The following is a 20,676-nucleotide window of genomic DNA, read 5'->3' on the forward strand; positions in this document are numbered from 1 at the left end:
TCCAGCCTGGCCAGGGAAAGGCCCTGCACATCGGCTCTGGAACCCCGGCCTGGGGAAGGGGTTGGACCATCAGACCTCACCAAAGGGCTCTACACGGATAGAACCCACGGGGGTTCTACACAGACACCTGGGACTTGTGGTCTGAAAAGCCGGGGACTTGTCTCCAGCAGGAGCTGTCCTGCCCTGTAAGCCAATTAGATGGGAGCCTGACCCAGGTAGCAGAGCCCAGAACTGGGAGGGACTTTACCCATGGCCTCTGGAAGCAGCAAGAATTCTGTGAACTCAAAAGGTACCATTGGAGTTCCCGTCGTGGTGCAGTGGTTAACGAATCCAACTAAGAACCCTGAGGCTGCGGGTTCGATCCCTGGCCTTGCTCAGTGGGTTAAGGATCCGGCGTTGCCGTGAGCTGTGGTGTAGGTTGCAGATGCGGCTTGGATCCTGTGCTGCTGTGGCTCTGGCGTAGGCTGGTGGTTACAGCTCCAATTCGATCCCTAGCCTGAGAACCTCCATATGCCGCGGGAGCAGCCCAAGAAATGGCAAAAAGACAAAAACAAAAAACAAAAAACAAAAAACACAACGTACCATGACTGCTTTTCTCCTTGTCACCGAAGCTGCTGGAATTTTCTTTGATCCCACCACTGCCACCAAATCTGTCAAATCACAAATGTTCACTGAGTCACCAACCCATCCAGCAACAGAAAGGAGCTGGGTCAGAGCTGCAGAAAGGCAAGGTGTTTTAAAAGCAGGGAGGGAGCAGAGAGAAGGAGGTCATTAGCAAAGAATGTGTTTTTTCGGGCAAGGTGACTCTTTTAAAGGGGACAGAAGGGGTCTCTTGGGTTTCCTCCTGAGTGCTGACCAGGGAATTCTAGGTTGGCTGGTGAAAGGTCCCATCCCTGGGGAAGGTTGAAACGGCCGTCAGGGTAGGTGTTAAATCTTGTTTTGCTGTCCTAACGTAAGTGACTTCCTTGTGGCTTTGTTGTCTCCTTTTTAACAGAGATTATGAATTTTTGGCAACAGTACTACAGAAATGATGTTGGGACCTCTCCGCCTCGCATAACACAGAGCTTCTGACACGGACAGAAGACAAATCATACTTACTACTAGTCGTGCTGACCTCGGCCACCAGCGAGGGTGGCGTCTACGAGGCCCCCATGTAACATGGCCAGGTTTTCTCTGTAGGGAAGTAGCATGCCGGGCAGATGGTGTAAGACCATACCCATCGTGTTTCTGCTCCAACTCCCACCCACACGTCAGCGCCCTCCAGTGAGTCCGGTCTAGAGCAGCATTATTGTGACGCCGTGTCGTGATTTTCTACTTTCCCCTTCCCTTCTTCCTCTGGTAACTGGATTCTACCGTAAAGAGGGGCTTTCCCTAACCCTCCGTGTGCTTGTTTAATCCACTGCTTCTTTGGGTCAGAAGGGCACGCGGATACGTCTCTCGTTCTTCGGTCTACAGTCCGGGAACTTGCACTGCGTTGCTGCTGAAGCAGTCCCAGCTTGTAGTACCGTGGGTCCCTTGGGGTGCTCCTGCACCCTGGCAGAGCCCTCGCCTGGTTTTGTTCATGTTTCGAGCACTTTCTTACATTCTGGCCCCACAAGATGCTCCAGGTCCATCCAGGGGACTCGCCACCCCAGCCCTGGCGCTGGCCACCTTCCAGGAGGCCTGGTTCCTTTACTGGACGATGGCCTGGCCTCTCGGCCCACACAGGAAGCGCACAGACAGGTACTAACCACACAGTCCACTTATCTGTATCTTTGTGCATGCAGGTTAAAGACCACAAGTTTTACGCAGACCCGGGGGTGGGGTGTGGGCACCTACACTACAGGGCCCGTTCCAAGGCTTCCTCCTCCGCTTCTGACCTCTTTCTCCAGTTCTCACCGACAGAGACTTGTGCTATGGCTCAGTTCTCTTACACAGATCAAACAGCCTCAGAATCCCTAGACCACAGCCCTGAGGGTACCCCCTTCGCCACCTTCCCGGGTGGGGCGCCTTCGTCTGCAGACTCATCTCCGAGCCTGGTTTCCATTTCGGGTGCTCGCCCAGTCCGGATCGGGCTCAGCTGCTCGCTTCCTTTGGGGTATGTGAAGCACCACTTGGGTTCCATCAGAAGCTGTCTTCCCCGGGGTCCTCGCCACCCTGCCCATCCCCTGCCCACCCGCCTCTGCAGTTTCTGGCTTATTCTGCCTGCCTTGTCCGCAAGTGAGCAGACGCCCATTGCCTTCCTTCCGAGAAGAAAGGAAGCCCTGCGGGTGGTCTGCGCTTCTTCTCTCAACAGACCGGCGGTACAGCACGCGCTTCCGTTTAGCGGGATCCTCCTCCCACCCGGCGGCTCTCCTCTCTGCGACGGGCTGGCGGCCACCGTTCCCGGGGTCGCTCTCTTAGTCCAGAGGTTAGGTTGTTCCTAATGTTTTGCAGTGACACCTGGTGTGACAACAAACCCCCGTGTGTGTGCGTATTTCGCATCGTTTGAAGGGCGTCTTCAGGATAGATTTCGGGAACTATCGCCTGGTCAAAGGTAAGTGCACACATATTTTTGTTGTGTCTGACCGAATTCCTTTCAGAATCACACAATTTGCATTCCCCCCGTGACATCTGAGTGTGCTGGTTTTCTTGCAGCTTCAACAACGGAGTGGGTCGTTGTTTACAATTTTTTTGCCCCTTCGATAGGTGAGAAGTGGGGTCTCAGTATTATTGCATTTCTCTAGTGATGAATGATAAGGATTGTTCCTTATGTTCAGAGTCATTTTCTTCCTTCCTTCCTTCCTCTCTTTCTTTCTTCCTTTTTGGCCATACCCGTGGCTTATGGAAGTTCCCAGGCCAGAGAACAACTCAGACATGCAGCTGCAACCTACACCACCCCTGCAGCAACACCAGATCCCTAACCCACTGCGCCACAGGGGAACTTTTTTTTTTTTAATGTAAATTGTCTGTTCATGACTTTTCTCCATTTTTCCTCTTCGGCTTTGTAAGACTCCTTGACGCATTCGGGACATTTGCCCTTTGTCTTTGGTACATGTCCCGAATATTTTCTCCCCATTGCTTACTAGTTTGTATGTTGCATTTTGGTCATGCACATTTAAAAACCACTTATAGGAGTTCCCGTCGTGGCGCAGTGGTTAACGAATCCGACTAGGAACCATGAGGTTGCGGGTTCGGTCCCTGCCCTTGCTCAGTGGGTTAACGATCCAGCGTTGCCGTGAGCTGTGGTGTAGGTTGCAGACGCGGCTCGGATTCCGCGTTGCTGTGGCTCTGGCGTAGGCTGGTGGCTACAGCTCCGATTCAACCCCTAGCCTGGGAACCTCCATATGCCGCGGAAGCGGCCCAAGAAATAGCAACAATAACAACAACAACAACAACAACAACAAAAAAAAAAAAAAAAAAAAAAAAAAAACCACTTATATAGTCATGTTTATTCACCTTTTGTTTTCTCTGCCTTTTTTTGGGGGGGTGGGGGGCTGCAGGTGCGGCATATGGAAGTTCCCAGGCTACGGGTCAAATCAGAGCTGCAGCTGCCGGCCTACACCACAGCCACAGCAATGCCAGATCCAAGCCATATCTGCGACCTACACCACAGCTCACGTCAACGCCACACTGAGCCAGGCCAGGGATTGAAGCCGTGTCCTCATGGATACTAGTCAGATTCCTTTCCACTGAGCCACAGTGGGAACTCCTTACCCTTTGTCTGGATCCTAAATCTTAGTTTCGGTAAAAGACAAAATGCAAATGAGTAAATCTGAAGCTCTAAGTGACTCTTTGTTGAGTCATGAATAGCCAGCATCTCCTCCAGCAGCAGCAGCAGGGAGCTGAGAGGGCCAGCCCAAAGCGGAAGGCTCTGGAAAGGTGGGCCGGGCCGTCTTCTTGGGGACGGGGGCACCAGGAGTTTTATCCCACAGGTGCCCCTGCATCTCTGGGGACGGCGTGGGCCCACGGGGCAGATTGCCTCCTCAGTGCTGGCCGGGAAACTGCAGCCTGGCCTTAAGACCACATTTCTAGGGAAGGCGGAAATGAGCTGAGTTGGGTAGAAGCCTGGATTTCACATCCGGAGCTTCAGCACAAGCGACACCCTTCCGGGCCTGTGTTTTTTCTCTACCAGTTAGAAAGCCCTCTTTACCCTGTGCTCCAAGAGGAATTCACACCTGCTCTCTTCCCGCGCTTGTGCAGTTTCAGCGTCCAGGTCAGCCCCAAGCCTGCTGAGCCCCAGGCTCGAGCATCCCTCTGCGCCAGCCTAAGCCTGGACTTCCCTGTTCCAGTCCTGAGGCCTGTGTCTCGACAGCCCGGCACGGCCCAGAGTTGATTATGGGAATTATGTTAGCAACATTTTTCAGGGTGCTGGGTCCAGCTGGCTGATGACTCAGATACAACGTCGCTCAACCGGCTGTTTTTCTTTTCAGGTTTCCACTTCCTGCGCTGGCAGCCGCTTTCCTGGGGATCCTGGGGATGGGTGGGGTGCTGCCTCCAGGGCCCTGCTGGGCGGGGTCCCCTCCTCATCAAGGCCTGGGGTCCAGCCTCCATGGTGGGGCTGTAGGCAGAAGCCACAGCCTGAGGTGTGCTGCTCTCGGGGGTGACCACTGACCAGAGAGACTTCCCCACCGCCTCCCCTCTCTCCCTTGGACACCCCAGTCTCTGCTCCTGGAGCATCCTGGGGTTTTGCCCAGAAAACCTCTGGGAGGCGGAAAGAGCCTCAGCTGTGAGCCTGCAGCTCTGGTGATGGGAAAATCCTCTTCGGGGAGTTCCCTGGTGGCCAAATGGCTGGGATGCAGGGCTATCGCCACCGCAGCCCAGGTTCAACCCCTTGTCTGGAACTGAGATCCCACATCCAGCCACTGACGATGTGGCCAAAAAAAGAGAATCATATTCATCCTTGCACCCTTTTAAAGGAGCGCGACCCTGTGTGTGTTGATTTAACCCTAGAGGGCTGAAAACTCCGGCAGGGAGAGGAAGGCAGGGACCCAAAGTGCTCAGGGGACCCCTAGCCCCTGCTGCCTCTCCCTCCAACTCCAGGGCCACGGATAGAAGACCCTGAGAAGGATTTTGTCCTTAAACGGAAGGGGAGCAGGATTTGCCGGCTTTGGCAGAAGGCTTATTTTGAGCTAAAGGCAGCTTCAGGCAAAGTGCTTTACCTGCCCTGTGGCCACTGTGTGACGTACCAGGAGGCTGGATGGGGAAGCGGTGTAGACTTACTGCAAACAGAGAAGCCTTTCTTTCACATCCTTTTGTGCCCCCAGGCCCCACCCCTCTCCTTAGCTCAGGAAGTTAGAAAAGCCACAATTACCGGCTGCCCTTTGGGTCTCATGGGTGTTTTTCTTTTGGTTTGGTTTTTGGCCCATGGCACAAGGCAGTGCCAATTCCAGTCTCATGGTCGCATGTCTTTAGGGGGCTCCGATACACGCAAAATTTGTTTTTCTTCTGCTACCTTGTTTTATATCAATTTAATTATTACACAAGCCAAAAACCCTAGAAGGGAAGAAGGGGAAAGCCTTCCCACCCCAACACACACACAGCAAAACCGACTGTTTTTTCATTGTTGAAGCGTTCCCAGACCGTGAGCCCAAACCCTGCAAACCCAGGCTGGCTCATGTGTAGGGAGTCCATCCCACCTCCCAGCTGCCTCCCCGCCCATAAATCATCAGAAACAGCAGCAACAGGACAAAGCTCTGACTTTCCCAACATTTGCCACTGTTCTCTTTCCTAGTACTTGAACTTTTTTTGGATTTGAACTTGAGAACTTTAGTTCAGTTCCTTTGAGGCTTAGATTACTGTAGGAAGAATCAATGCCTGTACCGTAATTTCTCCTAGGATAGGGTTTATATTCAAATTTGGGCTATCACAGCATCACAGCCTCTTGGCGCTGGAAAGTGTAGTTTCCGCTGCACTGGATGACGCAGTTGAGGGTAAGGTGGGGTGGAAAGCAGGATGAGATGGGAACCGGGGCCCCAGTTCGTCTGAAGAACAGTCTGTTCTTGTCCATGTCAAGATGTTAAGGGGGCGAAGACCCCCAGCCCCCCGCAGAGGGTCCCCACAGGGCTGCCACCTGGAGGGAGGCAGGGCCCAGCCTGGTGGACGCTGCTTCTCAGCGGGGCAGCCTGGTGGGACCTTGGCATCAGGCCACACTGGTTAAGGAAGCAAAGGCCGGGGCCTGGGGGCTGGGCCCTGCTTATCTCTTTGGAGGTTGGGAGGGGTCTTCTGGGAGGAGCTGAAAGGCAGGAGATTTCACCCACGTGCAGGCTGACAAGTGAACCTAAAACGGTTTTAGAGGACAGAGCCCCTGGTCAGGGGGAAACAACACCCCACTGCCCACAACACATCCTCGGGTGTTCCCACAGGGGCCTGCAGACCCGAGCAGAGGAATCGAAGGCTTCTGCGCCCACATCACCTTTGCCCCAAGGGCCACCTCCTACCGCCTGCAGCCCCTCTCCTCCTCCTCCTCCTCCTCCTCACCAGATGGCCCGTGGTCTAGGGAGACAGGGCACCCAGACCGCTGCCAGCAGGCTCACCGGCTCTGAGGTTCAGGCAGGCTCCAGGGAGCTGCCTTCGCAGCCGGAGGTTGGAGGGGCTCCCCAAGGCTCAGATCTGAGGGGAAATGTTGGGGCCCCACCCGTGGCCCCTTTTCTAAGCTGGGCTCCCCGTCACAAGTTCAGCAAAGGAGATGCCCCAGTCCCCGCCGCCCCCCCTCTTCCTCTGCTGGTCTCAGAGGGGAGCACGCCCACAAACCCACCCTCGCGTCTCCTGTACTTTCACCTCTTCTCACAAACAAAGCTCTGCTGCCCTCAGGGCCCGACAGACCTTTGCGCCCGCGCCCCTCCCACTTCCCGGCCTCCCGGCCTCCGGGCCTCCCCGCTCCCCCGCCTCCCGCGAGCCGGCGCCGTCACTTCGGGGAATCGGCGGGGGTGGAAGCGGCAGCCACGCCCCCGCCCTGGGTTCCCGCGCCCCCGCCCTGGGTTCCCGCGCCCCCGCCCGGTCGTGTGCTCTCCGCCCCCACCCGGGTCCCTGAGTTCCCCATCCCCACGCCCCCGATCCCCGTCCTCAGTCCCCGCGCCCCCCACCCTGGTCCCTGTGCTCCCCGTCCCTGCGCTCCCCGTCGCCGCGCGTCCTCCAGCCCCCCACCCCGGTGCCTGTGCTCCCGGTCCCCGCGTTCCCCCAGCCCCCCCCCCAGGTCCCTGCACTCCCAGCCCCAGGAATTTGCCGCCCCCTCACAGGACACCACCTGAGCCGCTTGGATGACTCAGGCCCCCCTCAGCAGCTCGCCAGATGCAAACCCTTACCTCCCGAAAGGCTCCGACCCCCGCCCCACCGCCTCCTGGAGACAGGAGCCGGGGCGCCTCCGCAGTCCTCGCCGATCACGCGTGGGCCTGCGACGCCACCTGGTGGCCTCCAGGACAAAACGCGGCTGCAGGGACAGGGAAGGGTTGCTGGACCCAAGTAGGGGTTCTTGTCTTAGCCTGGGGCTGTTGACCCAGCGCTGATGGAGAGGGACCTGCAGAGATGTGGAAGGAATGGTGGCTGGACAAGCCCTGCTGCTGTGGGGTCAGGACCAGCGTCTGCAGGAAGAGACTGCCCAGCTCCTCCAGGGAGTCCCCCAGCTGGGCAGGACACCCTGCCCTCACAAGGAGTTCGGGACATGCTGGGAGGAAGGACCAGCCCTGCCCTCAAGGAGCTTAAAGCGCAGTAGGGAAAAGACAAAAATACAAACAAATAAGCAAGCAGGAAACATCAACCACACCGCAATTTTTAAAGTTTAAAACAAGAAAGGAGGATATGGAGTTGCTACCACGGCTCACAAGTTAAGGATCCGGCATCGCCACGAGCTGCGGCATGGTCACAGATCCCACTGGGATCGCACTGCTGTGGCTGTGGGGCAGGCCCCCAGCTGCAGCTCCGATTCCACCCCTAGCCCGGGACCCTCCACATGCTGCAGGTGCGGCCCTAAAAAGAGCAACAAATAAGTAGTAGGAGGTTACGTTCGGGATTTGGTAAGCGCCAGGAGGAACACGAAGCCCTGCGACTCACACCTTGTGATGAGATGGGAGGAAGTGAGGGATCTCTAAGAAAGTGCGGCTAGTGAGAGCCAGGGATGAAAGCCTCTAAGGGAGGAGCTGCGGGGAACATTCTGGCTAGAGGAGACAGCCATACAAAGGCCCTGGGGCACAGAAAGGCAGTGTATCCCTCCAGAAAAGGGAATCCAGAGAGGAAGTGGTCAGAGGCCAGATCTGGGTGGGGGCGGGGACTCAGAGCAGCCACAGGGCAGTGGCAAGGCCTGCATGATGCTGGTCGGGTCCTGGATGAGTGGTGCATGCAGGGGCTGAGCTGCCCATGACCCAGGCAGAACTGCAGCCTCACAGAGGATGCCAGGAATAAGCCTCTCTCCACTCAACAGGTGCCGATGGGAGACAGCGAGAAGTGGGGTCATGGCATACGGCCTCACACGGCAGCACCAGATCCTGCCCCGTGTCCCAGGGGTGGTGTGATGGGCGGCATGCAGTGGGTCATGTCACCGCTGAGGGACCCAGGGCTGTGGGGCAAGCAGAAAATCCACCAAGTCCCTGCTCCAGGAGGAGGCAGTCAGTGGTGGTCCTTCTGGGTCCCCTTGACTTGGCTGGGGGTGTCAGCGATGGCTACAGAAACTACTCAGCCTCAGACAGTGGACCCCACAATCTGGCCATTCAGCAAGGACACATGGGACGCATGGGGCCTGCAGCCACCAGCCTCCCTCAACAATCCTACCCTCAGCCAAACTCAAATTGGCACAGGTCAGAGGTGCTGGCGGGCTGGGCCACCTGCTCACTGTGTCCCATGCATGTCCCATTTGTCCACCCGCAGGGTAAGGTGACCCACAGAACTGGCCTCCGCCTTGCTCCCAGGATGCTGGCTCAGGTCTTCAGGAGTCCCAGAGTGGTGCAGGCCACATCTCAGATGACCCTTAGCTTCTTTTCTGAGGGCCTGCCGGTGGCATCAACCCAAACACAGCAGGAGGCGATCCTCCCCCCTCAGCCAACACAAGCCCAAGCCATCTGCTGTCCATCGGGACCCACACAGGTGCCGACCTTGGGCAGGGCTGTCTCACCCACCTGGTAGATGGGGTTCGAACTATTGTCCCTGGGCATGGAGAGAGGAGACAGGAGACAGGACACAACCTGGGGGTCTGATGAGAGGACATAGCTGGAGATAGAGGTTAGGAAGCAATAGAGTTGACGATGGCTAGAAGGCAGCCCCATTCCCCATGGAAAAGCATCTGAGGCCCCCCCTCCCCACGTCTGAACAGGAAACCCAGGTTGAATTTGGTCTGGATCACTGGCACATGGGTTTGCTTAAGCCATGGGAGCAATATCACCAAGCATCTGCAGCCTGAGTTGCTGCACCCAGCCTAACCCAAGACTGCAGTTTCCACAGACATTAAGGGTCATGACGGGACACTGTGAACCCTGTGCCCACAGATGTGACAACTTTGATGGCATGGACAAATTCCTTGAAAGACACAGACTATGAAAACTCACACAAATAGCTCTATTTCTAGTAAAAACTGAATCAGTAATTAATACTCTTCCAAACAAGAAAGCCTCAGGCCCAGATTGTTCCACTGGTGAATTGTACCAAACACTTAAGGAGGAAATGACACCAATTATCTGCACTCTTTTCTGGAAAATAGAAACAAAGAGCACGCTTCCTCATTTTGAGGCCAAAATTAACCTAATAAAACCAAAAACAGACAAAGATACAAGAAGAAGAGAAAACCACAGACCGACATCTCTCACTATAAATGCAAAAATTCCCAACAAAATATTAGCAAATTAAATCCAACAATTAATTATGCACGCAAAATAGTTACTTACTACTAAGTGGAATTTATTCCAGGTATGAAAGGCCGACTCAATATTTTTATTTTTTATTACTCAGTGGATTTTATTCCATTTACAGGTGTCCAGTGATCATCACAACCCAATTTTACAGCATGTCCATCCCAAACCCCGGCCCATCCCCTACCCCCCAACCTGTCTCCTCTGGAAACCATATGTTTTTCCAACTCTGTGAGTCAGGAGTATCTGTTCTACAAAGAAGTCCACTGTGTCCTTTTTTTAGATTCCACATATAAGTGATAACATATGATGCTGGTGTCTCACTGTCTGACTAACTTCACTTAGCATGATAATTTCTAGGTCCCTCCATGTTGCTGCAAATGCCATTATTTCTTTCCTTTTAATGGCTGAGTAATATTCCATTGTGTATATGGACCACCTCTTCTTGATCCACTCCTCTGTCAACGGACATTTAGGTTGCTTCCATGTCTTGGCTGTTGCACATAGCGCTGCAATGAACATGGTGGTACGTGTGTCTTTGTGAGTCGTGGTTGACTTAGAAAGTCCAGAGATGCCCAGGAGTGGGGTTCCTGGATCAAATGGTCATTCTGTTTTCAGTCCATACTGTTTTCCACAGTGGCTGCACCAATTTACATTCCCACCAAGTGTCATAGGACTCCATTTTCTCCACACCCTCTCCAGCATTTATTGTTTGTAGACTTTTTGATGATGGCCTTTCTGGCCAGTGGTACCTCGGAGTGGTTTTGACGTGTGTTTCTCTAATAATGAGTGATGTTGAACATCTTTTCACGTGTTTTTTGGCCATCTGTATGTCTTCTTTGGATAATTGCCTGTTTAGACCTTCTGCCCATTTTTTGATGGGGTTGTTTGTTTTTTTGGTATTGAGCTGCAGGAGGTGTTTATAAATTTTGGAGATTAATCCCTTGGCAGTTGCTTCATTTGCAAATATTTTCTCCCATTCTGTGGATTGTCCTTTTGTTTTGTGGTTTCCTTTGCTGTGCAGAAAATTTTAAGTTTAATTAAGTCCCATTTGTTTATTTTTGTTTTTATTGTCATTACTCTAGGATGTGGATCTGAGAAGCTACTGCTGTGGTTTATGTCGGAGCATGTTTGGGCTATGTTTTTCTCTAAGAGTTTTACAGTATCCAGTCATATATTTAGGTTTTTAATCCATTTTGAGTTTATCTTTGTGTACGGTGTTAGGAAGTGTTCCAGTTTCATTCTTTTACATGTAGCTGTCCTGTTTTCCCAGCACCACTTACTGAAGGGACTGTCTTTTCCCCACTGTATATTCTTGGCTCCCTTGTCACAGATTAGTTGACTGAAGATGGATGGGTTTAATTCTGGGTGATTCAATATTTTTAAAATCAATAAATGTAATCCATCACATCTACAGGCCAAGAAAGAAACATAATATCACCTTATCAATTGTAGAAAAAGCATTGGCAAAACTAAATACCCATTCATAACTAAAATTCTCAACAAGCTGGGAACAGAGGGGAAATTCCTCAATGTGATCAACAATATTTACCAAAAAAGTACACCACTAACATCATACTTAACTGCGAGAAACCAGATGACTTCCGCTTAAGATCAGGAACAAGGCAAGGATGCCCTCTCTCGCTCCTATTCAACCCTGTACTAGAAATCCAGGACAATGAAATGAGACAAGAGGCAAAATATATACAGATTGGGAAGGAAGAAATAAAACTACCTTTGTTCACAGATGACAAGCGTGTCTATGTAGGAGACCCAAAGAATTAACAAAACAAAGACACTCCTGGATTGAATAAGCAATTATAACAAGGTTGCAGGAAACAAGATTAACGTACAAAAGGCCACTGCTTTCCTATATACTAGCAATGAACTATGGAAATTTGACATTCCAAACACAACTCCATTTGCATCAGCACCCCAGAAAATCAAATACTTAGGTATCAAAATCTAAGTAAATAATGTACAGGAGCCACATGAGGAAGACTATAAAACTCTGATGAATGAAATCAAAGATCTAAATAAGGGGAGAGATAGTCCATGTTCACTGATAGGGACTCAATATTGCTAAGATGTCATTTCTTCCCAACTTGACCCACTGATTCAGCGCAATCCCAACCAAAACCCCAGCAAGTTATTTTATAGAGATTGACAAACTGATTCCAAAGTTTATATGAAAAAGCAAACATCCTGAATAGCCAACATTATACTGGAAAGAATGACCAAGCTGGAGGACTGATGCTATATATACAACTTAGCGTAAAGTGGCAGAAGACCAGACATAGATCAGTGGAGCAGAAGAGAGAGCCCCAAACAGACGCACACACAGAGTCAACTGATCGTTGATAAGGGAGCAAAGGCAGCACAGTGGAGAAGGACAGTTTTTTCAACCAATCTTGCTGGAACGAGTGGACATCCGCAGGTAAAAAATGAGTCCAGTCACAAACCTTATACTTTTTATAAAAACTAACTAAAAATTTGGAGTTCCCATCATGGCTCAGTGATTAACAAACCCCACTAGTATCCATGAGGATACAGGTTCAATCCCCGGCCTTGCTCAGTGGGTTAAGGATCCAGCATTGCCATGAGCTGTGGGGTAGGTCACAGGCGCGGCTTGGATCCCACATTGCTACGGCTGTGGCATAGACCAGCAGCTATAGCTCCGATTCAACCCCTAGCCAAGGTGTGGCCCTAAAAAGACAGAATACAAAAAAACAAACAAACACCTAAATAAAAATTTATCACAAACCAAAACAATAGAACTTCTAGAAGATAACACAAGAGAAAATCTGAGCTTGGATTTGGTGACAATGTTTTAAATACAACAACATAAGTGCTGTCCCTGAAAGAAAAAATTGATTAGCTGGGCTTTATTAAAAGTTTAAAATTCTGCTCTGCTAAATATACTGTTAAGACAGTGTAAAGACAAGCCACAGATTAGGAGAAAATATTTCCAAAACATATATTCAATATAGAATTGTATCCAAAATGTACAAGGAATGCTTAAAAATCAACACTAAGAAAACAAGTAACCCAACTTTAAAATGGGCAAAAGATCTGAACAGATACTTCGCCAAAGAAGATGTACAGATGTCAAATAAGCATCTGAAAAGATGGTCAGCATCGTATGTCGCTGGGGAATTGAAAATAAGATGCCAATGGAATGGCTAAAATGTAAAATCTAACAACACTGAATGTCAGCAGGGATCAGGAGCGAGAGGGGCTTTCACTCTTCGCTGGTGGGAATGCAAAACGGCAGCCACTCGGGAAGACATCTGACCGTTTCCTACAAAGCTAAACATGACGTACTGTACAATTCAGTAACTGCACTCCTAAGTGTTTATCCAATTGTTGAAAACTTTATCCAGTAAGTTCAAAACTTGTGCCCACACAAAAACCAAACAGCCACACTGGAAGCGGCCAGAATGTCTTTCAAGGGGAAGGTGCATCCGTACACTGGAGTATCATTCAGTGATAAAAAGAAAATGCTATCAACCCACAAAAAGACGAAAGAAACTAGAAATGTGCACGGTTAAGTGAAAGAAGCCGGTTTGAAAAGGCTCCATGATATGTGGTTCCAACTCTGATATTCTGGAAAGGGGAAACCAGGGAGACAGTAAAGGGTCAGTGGTTGCCAGAGGCCCAGAGAGAGCTGGGCGGGGAGAACAAGTGGAGAGGGGATTTTTCGGCCTATAGCGAGACGGTTCTGTGCGGTGTTGTGATGGTGCATTTGTCAAAACCCATGGGACAGAACAACACAAAGAGGAAACATAAGTATGCAAACTAAAAAAAAAAATCATTTAGGGAGTTCTCTTGTGGCACAGTGGGCTGAGGATCTGGCATTGTCACTGAGGTGGCTTGGGTCACTGCTGTGGCAAGTGTTTCATTCCTGGCCCGGGAACTTCCACAGGTGCAGCCAAAAAAAAAAAAAAGGTCATTTCGGAGGCTGGCGAATCCAGGACGGAGAGCAGACCGTGGCAGGAGAAGGTTCCCTTGCTGAGGTCCTGGAGGGAAGGTGCCGACCTCAGTGGCCTTGGAAACAAGTGGGGTCTGTAGGAGTGAGGGGACACAGCTGTGCTCTGGCGACGAAGCAGGTAAACAGCTGTCCCCGCTGGGATCAAGCGGGTGGGGCCGGGGGTCTCACTGCTGGAGCGGGAAGTTACAGGAAACGGAGGGAGGGTGACCTGTGGGTAGCAGACCCTGGCTGGAGACACAGGCGGGAACTCACGTCCAGCCTAATGGAGAGACGGGTGGGCCACACAGGAGTGTTCGTAACATGTGCACATATGCAAGGTGGGCGCACATATATGTCTTTGCTTTGTCTGCTGAGAGGCACAAAGAAACAACACCCCATAGCAATGAACGCACCTGTCTCCCAGATGGTGGTCGCTAAGACAGGAACCAGGTTCCTTAAGGAAACGGCTGACTCTGGGCCTGGAACAAAGAAATATGCAGGATGCGCCGAGGGCATCTCGCACTGCTGGAAAGTAAGGAGGTGCTCAAAAAACGAAACAAAAAAGACGGGGCATGTCAAAGGGATACAGGAGCCAACTGACAGAGCTCCCAGGGCCAAAGCTGGAACAAATCGAACAAAACAATCAAGTAAGATTATATTATAACCCAGATACAATCACACGGACAGAAATGAAGGACTGGGTAAAGCGATAAACGGAGGAGGCGATGCCGCTGCGGCACGGCGGGATCGGCAGCATCTCCGGAGCTTTGGGTCGCAGGTGTGATCCCTGGCCCGACACAGCGGCTTAAGGATCCAGCATTGCCGTAGTTGTGGCATCTGTGGCTCGGATCTGATCCCAGGCCGGGAATGTGGTGTGGGGCAGCCAAAAAAGAAAAATAAAGAAATAAGACAAACATTGTTCGAAATTTTTTAAGTGAAAAAATAAATGGGCAGAAGAGGCAAATCTCCCATGCTGAGAACTCCAAATAAATTATGCAGATGCTCCACACACAGGAGGGAGAGCTTGAGCCCCCCAGCCCTCAGGTGCGGACTGCGCGTGGGCCTCCTTCCAGAAAGCACAGGACGCAAGAGGCGGGGCAAGCGGTTTACCGTGAACCTTCCCCCAGCCTCCTGGGTCACGTCCATCGGACGGTGGGTCCGGCCTCCTGGGTCATGCCCATCGGACGGTGGGTCCGGCCTGTGGTCAGTCCCCGGGTACAGAATGTGACCACTGGAGTAGACACACTCAGCAATTGGCAGAATCCCACACTGTTCCCTGACCACGGAGTGAGCGCCGTCGTTGTGGGAAAGGTCGAGGGGAGGCCGCGAGGCCTGCCTCTCCCGAGGAAGAGAATAAACCACAGCGGAAACGCATCCCTGGAGGTGAGCACCACGACGCGGACAGAAGGGGGCGAGAGGAGGACTCCCAGCTCGTCGGCAGAGCACATGCGGGCCGGCGCGCGGCAGCCCAGGCGAGCTGAACCCAACCGCAGCCGCTCCCTCCACGCCACGGCGGCGCTTCGAGCACATCAGCACGGGCTCGCGGCTTGGCGCAGCCGCGTCTGTGCCACACTTGTGAGTAAGGCCCGTCGGAAGAGTTTGCTTTCAAGAGGCAGGGTCAGCACGCCACACTCGCTGCCCGCCTTCAGAGGCAGGGCAGCCCCGTGTCATAGCACGCCCATGGGGACCTGGCTCACTGGTCCCTCCCGCTGTTCCATGACGCTGGTGATGTCAGTTTGGACCCGCGGAGCAGAAAGTGGCCCCTCTCCTTAGAAGGACATACGGATGCCAGAGAGCGGAAATGAGCTCTGCAGAAAGGCCAGGGCTGGCCGCCTCTGAAATTCCTGGGGTCCGGCAGCCAAGTGCGTGTCCAGGTAACCCTTCCCAAGTCATCAGCAAGTGGCTGCATCCAGTCCCATCGGCCACGAAGGAGGAGGCATAACGCCTGGCTTGGCTTGTTATCAGGGAGGCGACGCCCCTCCTGCAGCTGTGCTACTCCCGCCCCTAAGCTAAGTGACCCAAAGTGAGAGAAAGCAAAGAAAGCACTCCCCAGCAGGTCAGGCAGCCACACAGGCCCTCTGCCACGGTGCCTGAGTGCCAGCCCTGCAGTGAGTCACAAAGCTCTGCCACCCGCTGGTGGTAACTCACCACCTGGAGACTGAACACGCAGCCATGAGCCAAGGCTAAGCCATCACCTGCGAAGCCAACGTGAGCTGGGTGCTGTGGGAGCCAGCGCCCACTGACTGGTTTCTGCTCCCTCCCAGGGCTGGGGAGGGGGCTGCAGGACAGAGATGAGGGCGAGCCCTCAGGTGGGTAGATGACAAGCAGTGTCCTGGCTGGACGAGGCAAGAGGCATGGACCCACACTGGTGGCGGGCAGGGACTAGTTCTCCAGCCGCTGGATCCCCAGACACCAGGAAGGAACACGGTTGGAAAGCTGGAGACGAGGACTTCTGGGGAAAGGCATGCAGAATTCTCCGGGCATGCCCAGAATCCAAAGAACCTGTGTGCCACGAGAGCTGTCTCAGCAGAGGTGGACCTTAATAATCAGGTGGACAAAGTGGCCCATTCCGAGGGGATGCCAGCCTCTCTCCCCGGCACCTCTCACCCTTGGTCAGCAGGGTGAGGCGCCAAGTAGCCGAGGCGGGGGAGAGAGCTCTGCACGACATCGGGCTTGGACTTCCTTCCACCCGCGAAGGCTGATCTGGCCGCTGTCCCTGCCAGGCGCCCAACTGCCCAAAGCGGAGACCAGCCCCTGCCCCTCTTCCATCATGTGCGTGGTGTCTTTGGGGGTCAGTGCCTCCATCTTACTGGAATGACACCTACTCAGGGTATAGACAGCCCTTCCTTGCCTGCAGTGCTTTGGCCAAGGCCCTCCCGTGGGCGCACAGAATAGGCTGCATCCGTCCAGCCTCCCTTCCAACCAGGCACTCACCTCACAGCAAAAGAAGTGCAGCAGCGGGTCCATGCTCACAGGGCCCAGTGGTCCTGCACACTCCCATCTCCCTGAAGCAGCCGGCCTGGTAGAACGGTGGACAGAGAGTGGACTGGCCTCTGGAAGACTTGGTTGGGAGCTGGCTGGGCGTCAACCGGTGGAGCTGGGGTGATGCCTTCTAGGTTTTCTCAATCAGCAGTCCCGGGGTGCAGGTATTGGAGGGTGAAACGAGTAGGTCCACGGTGAATTGCTGGCTTCCCATCCCTGCCACTCAGCTACGCTGGCCCAGCAGTCTCAGATGCCAAAGCAGGAGTGCATTAGGGGGCCCAGCTCTCCTGGTTTGCCCAGAACTTTCCTGGGTTCAAAACTGAATATGCCACATCCTAGGAAACCCCTCGGTCCTGGGCAAGCCCTAGAGTGCTTCCACCAGGGGGCACACTGGACTGGAAGTTGGCAGCCAGGTGGCCAGGTGGCTGGTCACGGAAGGGAGGGCTGAGTTTCTATTGCAGAACTGAGCACGGAGGCAAGAGTCTGGCAGGCGGGAGATGCTCTAGGGTTTCTGAACGCCCCTTGGGCAGAGAAAATGACCTGAAACAGAACCACCCACTGCAGGCACAGCCCCTCTCCAGGCACTCCACCAGACAGAGAACCACGACCAGCTGAGGCGCTGGCTGACACAGAGCGAGCAGCGGGCAGAGGAAGAAGGCGGTGGTGAGTACCAGCTATGGCCACATGGCTGCAGTGACGAGAGCCCCTTCCTTAGCTTCATGCAGGGCGCGTGGGCACTTGTTCAACCCGCCCCCTCCCCCTTTTATCTAGCATATGTGAATATCGGTTAATCTTACACGTCGGTGTTTGTGTTATTAACTCACAAACCCTCTTAACATTCTCAAAGACAGCAGCTTATCCCGTTAGAGCCAGTGCCACCCAAAGATGGACGAAGTGAAACGAAACTTTCATCAGTCTCTTCCGAGAGATTAGCTGGTCTTGGCGGGGATACCTGGTTTTGCCTTTGTTTGGATTGGGAAGTTAACCAGGGTTTAAAGTCAAAGTGTGTGCACGTGCTGAGCTTCCAAGGAGTCTGCTGGGTGGTTCCATTTCCCAGTCTCCCCTTCCCTGTGTGGTCCAGGTCAGAGGGGCAAAAGAGGAGAGGCCTCAGGGAGTGGTGGCTGCTGCCGTCCCAAAGGCTGTCGTGGCCAGATGTGGTTGCGGGGGAACGGCCGTGGCCAGCAGATCCAGCCTGTCTTCCTTTTCACTCCCTCTCTGCCTTCTGCCCTTCCTCCCACACTGGCCTCCAGGCCAACAGAGGGGACCTCCTGGACCCTCCACAGCAGTGGTGTCCCCAGCACTTCCTTCCTGGCACCCACTTCCGAAGCTTGCTTTCCAAAGACCTGGTTTAACTTTCAGATCAGGTGTCGTTTCTCCAAACAGTGAACCCCTAGTGATCACTCTCGTGGAAGAAACCCTCCCCCCAACCTCTCTAGGCTGTCACCACACTTTCTTTTCTCTTCTTCTTTTTTTTTTCCCCTTTGGTCTCTTTAGGCTGTACTAACTGCATATGGAGGTGCCCGGGCTAAGGGTCAAATCAGAGCCACAGTCACCAGCCTACACCACAGCCACAGCAAAGCCAGATCCAAACCCCACACCACAGCTCACGGCAACACCGGATCCTTAACCCACTGAGCAGGGCCGGAGCTTGAACCTGCATCCTCCTGGATACCAGTCAGCTTTGTTTCCACTGAGCCACAATGGGAACTCCGCTCACACTGTATTTTCTTCACAGCATTTAGCACCACTGGAACTTATTGTTGGCTCACATGTGTCTCTGCCTAGGAAAACAGACACTCCATGAAGGAGGCACCTTTTTTTTTTTCATCGTCCACAGTTTATATGAGGTTCGTTTTTTATGTTGGACATTTCTGTGGTTTTGACAAACGCATAGCTCCCTGTATCTACCACCACAGTGTTAAGCGTAATAGTTTCGCTGCCCCCAAATCCGCTGGGCTCCACATGTTTATCTCCTTCCTGCCCCCCAAAACCCGTCTCTATAGTTTTGCTTTTCCCAGAATGACATAGAGTCGGATTCACACAGTACGTCACCTTTTCAGGTTGGTTTTTTTCAGTTAGCAATATACATTTAAAGTCTTCCATGAAAGGAGGCACCTGATCTGCCTTGTTTGTTACCGTTCTCCTTAAGTCTCTGGCTTCTAAGGGTCCCGGGTACCTATTGGCTGGATGGGCACTTGGTGCAGAATCAGGGGTGAGAGGGGAAGGGCACACACGGCAGCATGAAGACGCACGTTTGTATATACAAGGTCTGGAGAAAATACAGGAAATGATGAGATTCAAGGCACAGAACTACAAATGGAACGTTCAAAATATGCACAACTTGCTCTCTCCCTTAATGAAGGTACAGATACAGACATGGAAAGAGACTGGAGGAGGGAAGGGATGAGAATGGGCTGGGGAAGGTTTGAAGGGATGTGGGTGTTGTTCATACGACAGATGACATTACAGTGGAAAGTGGCCACCTTGATTCTATGCCCCAAAGTGAAAATGCAAGGGAAAGCGGGTGGCAGTGTGAGCACGGCAACTTCTTGGACAATCTTCCCAAGAGGAAGTGGGGCCCACAGCCCCTCCTCTCACGCCTGGGTGGTCTGTGACAGCATGTGGCAGAACTGGGGTGTGGTGACTCACGGGATCCCCTTTGCTGGAGCCCGGAGGCCACCGCCCTGGAGAGGCCATGCCCAGGTGCTCTGCCTAATCATCCCGCCGAGCTCGGACTCAAGGGCCCAGAAGGCCCCAGACGACTCCGGCCTGGCCACCAGAGTCACCCCCAGCTGGCCACATCTTCCCACCTGAGGCCAGAGACATCCTGGGGCAGAGGAGAGCTGTCCTGTGGGGCCCCATCTGAATTCCCAAACCACAGAAGCCATGTGCTTAAGCAACAGCTGTTTTACAACCTGGCTTGTTACACAGTAACAGAAAACTGGAAGAGATGGAGGGAGGGACAGAGAAAAGAGTCAGGCTGGCAGCTGGGTAAAGGGAAGGCTGGAGATGGGACAGGGAGGGGTTGAGGAGGCCTGGGCAAGACTGGGAACCAAGTGGGGCACAGTTCATCAGCAACCCACACCTGCCCCCCCCCACCTCCAGTGCAGCAAGAGCCACCCCTTGGACCCCACCACTCAGCTCAGACACAGAAGTGTTCCCTCCTGTTCCCTCGCACATGGCCCTGCCTCTTCTGCCTGTGCACCTCCATCTTCACTCTGCCTTGGCGGAGGCCACCACCTTGCCCTTCTGCTGCCCCTGTCCACGTGGCAGCCAGGCCAGACCCTGGCTCTCCAAGCTGAGGTCCCTTGGTGGTTCCTCATGCCCTTCAGGGTGAAGCCATGTGCTTTTGAGACCCTCTCAGTCTTGCCTGCATGGAGCCTGTCCACCCCTACACACCCAGCCACCCTGACCCACCATCGTCACCTTCTCTCTGTGTTTTTCCCAAAACTTGCTGTTTCTTTTCTTGACTTTGAGCCGCATTCCTCCTGGTCGGAGTTGGAGGGTCTCCCCAACTCCAAGCCCAGGCTGCCCACATCCCTCCCCTCACATTCCCCAAGCTCCTAGGGCCTCCCCATCACCCGTCCCTACACCCTTGTTCCCCGTGTGCCCACTGTCCCCCAACCCATGGCCTGCGCCTCCAGCATCCTCCATCACCACACCTTGTGTCCCTGGCTTCCCCTGCCCCGCATCCCCCCGCCCTGTGCACCACCCCCTGCCCCGTGCACTCTCAGACCCTTGACTCCTGTCCCGTAGCCCACTCACCTCCGCATACAGGCATCCCGGGTCCTCCGCATCCCCGGGTCCCCGAGCCCCCGCGCTGCTCCGGGCCGGCGCGCCCAGGTGGATGCGCGCGCGTTGCGTGGAGACAAGCGGCGGGCACACCCTAACACGCCGACCCCGCCTCCCACGCTGCGGATTGGCTCCCCGCAG

The 20,676-nt window shown here is 53.5% G+C and overlaps 2 long non-coding RNA genes across 3 annotated transcripts in view; both read right to left on the reverse strand.

Annotated features, from left to right (window-relative positions):
* LOC102166195 (uncharacterized) overlaps window positions 1-20,588 on the reverse strand; it is a 28,176-nt gene extending 7,588 nt beyond the window's left edge. Inside the window, exons 1-3 of one of the 2 annotated variants that reach the window (XR_002341370.2) lie at window positions 20,509-20,588; window positions 7,263-7,474; window positions 583-716 (exon numbers count right to left, since the gene is read on the reverse strand). This is a non-coding gene — a long non-coding RNA (uncharacterized LOC102166195). Of the gene's footprint in view, window positions 1-582; window positions 717-7,262; window positions 7,475-20,508 lie in introns of those variants that run through there. The other variant, XR_002341369.2, reaches the window with a different exon arrangement.
* Window positions 9,871-14,272, reverse strand: LOC110259205 (uncharacterized). The gene is made up of 2 exons (XR_002341373.2): window positions 14,175-14,272; window positions 9,871-11,202 (listed from the first exon to the last, which is right to left on the reverse strand). It is a non-coding gene; the product is annotated as an uncharacterized LOC110259205 (long non-coding RNA).
* Window positions 20,589-20,676: the final 88 nt, after the last annotated feature.

The sequence above is a fragment of the Sus scrofa genome, chromosome 2 (assembly GCF_054392235.1).
Source record: "Sus scrofa isolate SSC_HxYL_T2T_F1_AM1 chromosome 2, Sscrofa_HxYL_maternal_Yorkshire_Landrace_v2.0, whole genome shotgun sequence".
Lineage (NCBI taxonomy): Eukaryota > Metazoa > Chordata > Mammalia > Artiodactyla > Suidae > Sus > Sus scrofa.